We start from the raw sequence: 2,923 nt of genomic DNA on the forward strand, positions 1-2,923 counted from the left end.
AGAAGGCTTGAATTATTTAAGCGTTTGGTAAATTGGCCTTGGTTGCCTCATGCAAAATACATTAGAGCACCAAAAAAAAAAAAACAAGAGTTTCCTCCTTGCTCTTTACAAAATACATGCACAACTTGAAAATTCTTTACACAAATTCTGTCATGATCTCTTACTAACATAGTAAGGATGGGTGGATCTTCCTGCGGGGACCTCATATCCTTGAGAGCCAGGCTCTTAACTACTACTTTCCAAGTTGCCACCATTTGGCCAGTGTCCAGTGTTTTATCCTTGCATTGTGTGCTTGTTTGTCTGCTCAATTGCAGCGGCGGGTGGTGAGTTTCAGACCTGGGCCTTCAGTGGGGGACTTATACATTAAGTAACCTTATCCACCTTTTACTTCTAACACTATCATATTGCAAAAAAATATGAAATATACAAAAACCAAACAAACAAACCAAAAAAAACACTGTATGTGTGGTCTGAAAGGGGAAATCAACACCCTAAAATTCTTTACAATAATATGTTCTGTGCGCCTCCACTAGTTAAAACACATTCTGATTAATATTATGTTTGTGGAATATTAGTTAAACAGCAAAATCCACCCATTTTTAGCCATCTCAGGGGGCGGCCATTTTGTCACTTGCTGTTGAAATATGACATCACAGTTGCTCAGGTAACAACCAATTATGGCTCAGCTTCAGAAAACAGGTGTGCCGTCAATCAGACTGCCGTGTTTAGACTAGTGGGACTGCATAGAACATATTATTGTAAAGAAAACCTTTGGGTTGACTTCATCTTTAAAGAAGAGAAAGAGGATTTTCACGTTTGAGGTTGAATACCATTATTACTAAAGCAAAAAACACATTTACCTGTATTTTTCAATATATAATCTCCAAACAACTCCAAAGCTCTACACTATAGTGTAGCAGTTCACTAGGGCTGTCACTATCAAATATTCTTAGAATCTATTATTCTAGTGATTATTCCATCAAATAATCAGATCAAAAAATGTGTTTGCATTGCATACATTACTTTTTCTGTGATTACTGTATATTAACCGATAGTTGTTTATTTGTTATTGTTTAATGAATAAATACAACCAAATAAACAACAATTAAGCAACATCACATGAAACGGAGCAATGTTGTACTCACAAGTGTTTTTGAAACTGAGAGCGATAAAGGGCTACTTCGTTTGATAAGAACTTCTGAGGCTACTTCAAGTTTAACTACATTTACATTTACAGGTTATTCTTTCTCTAACGCAAATATGATTACCAAGGTTTACAACCTGCGATTGGCTGGCAACCAGTTTAGATGACTAAATATGACTACATACAGAGCTGGGCATTCCGCCTATGTGACGGATCTGTCCACCTATCCGCCTATGACGGACGCCCATTTTGTAGGCGATAAACGATGGAAGGGAAACTAAAAAAAATAGTCGGACAGAGCATAGTCTCAAGCCCATTTTTTTCCAACTATGTAATCGTCTATTTTGGCGGATAAACGGACGGCGGAAGGGTACCCTTGCTGTAGGCGGAAGGCAATAAACGGACTGCAATTTTTTGGTAAAATGCCCAGCTCTGACAAAATATACGATGATGATGATGATGATGATGATGATTAAACAAGGTTTTGCTACTTACCTATAATATATTGCACGGCTTACCACCTTCCTATCTCATTGACCTGGTGGTACCATATTTTCCATCCCGAAACCTTCGTTCACAAGATGTAGGACTTTTAGTGTGGTTCCGAGAGCCCAAAATAAGTCTACAGGTTCTAGAGGGTTTTCAGTTCGGGCACCTGTGTTCTGGAATGCCCTACTCACGGATATTAGAGCTGCTACCTCAGTAGAAATGTTTAAATCTTGACTGAAGACATACATATAGACTTAACTTTTGCATTTAGTTGAACTACTTGCTGACCTGTTTACTGCCGCTTCTATTCTTTCTCCTGCCCCCTCTTCCCCGGGGGAGGTGGATATGACGATTGCCAAAATGGAAGTGGCTGTCTGAATTCTACAGCAACTGACTGATACAAGATCGGAGGTTGATCACATCCTTGAAGGTGCTGCTATGGAGGGTTCTGCATTAGCCAACTGGGCCAGGACCCACTTCACCAAAAACGTCTTGCTGTAGCACTTCATTTGATTGGACTTTCACACTATACTGTATATTTCAACCAACATTGCATAGCATCATATTATATGTTAAATGTTGCCCACTCGGTATCCATTGAAGCTTGATCATCCTGAATGGGGCATTCCCCCATCTGTGGTACCTTCTCGAAGTTTGTCATTTTTCCCCAGAATTGTTTTTTTTTTTTTTTTAGTTTTTCCTTGTCCTCTCGGGGTTAAGATCAGGGAATGTCGGTAATATTTGTCAACTGTGAAGCCCTTTGAGGCTTACTTGTGATTAACACATACATTTGATTTGATTTAAATTAGATTCCATGTGGACACTAAAACAGTAACAAAATGTCTATAGTATTGAATAAATATGTGTATTCTATTGTATCTGGAAAGAAAACACGTCACTTGGAAAGTTATTGAGCCACACCGACAATTTATTGTCTATTGTTTATCGTCAAGGGGAAAAAACGAGATTTTACAGCATATAAAACATGTGTGAAACGCAGCAATTCTGTTATTTTCTGGATAACGTTTTCCTTCAAACCACTACTACTAAGACAATATTTGAATTGCTCGGACACAGTATTGTCAATTTGTTATCTATTCAAGAGGTGTTAAAACATCAAGTGATAAATCGGATCAATGACAAATATATTAAACTTCAGATTATTCTCTCTTCTGTGTTCATAGAGAGATGACGAGAAATGTGCCATTTTAATTGGTTCATGGAGTTATCGTTTTATCTCGCGATATCAAAAATCCTTGCAGCTCAAAGCAGACCCTTCACCGTGGACTG

Source organism: Filicampus tigris, chromosome 3 (genome assembly GCF_054856515.1).
Source record: "Filicampus tigris isolate MCC_2025a chromosome 3, RoL_Ftig_1.0, whole genome shotgun sequence".
Lineage (NCBI taxonomy): Eukaryota > Metazoa > Chordata > Actinopteri > Syngnathiformes > Syngnathidae > Filicampus > Filicampus tigris.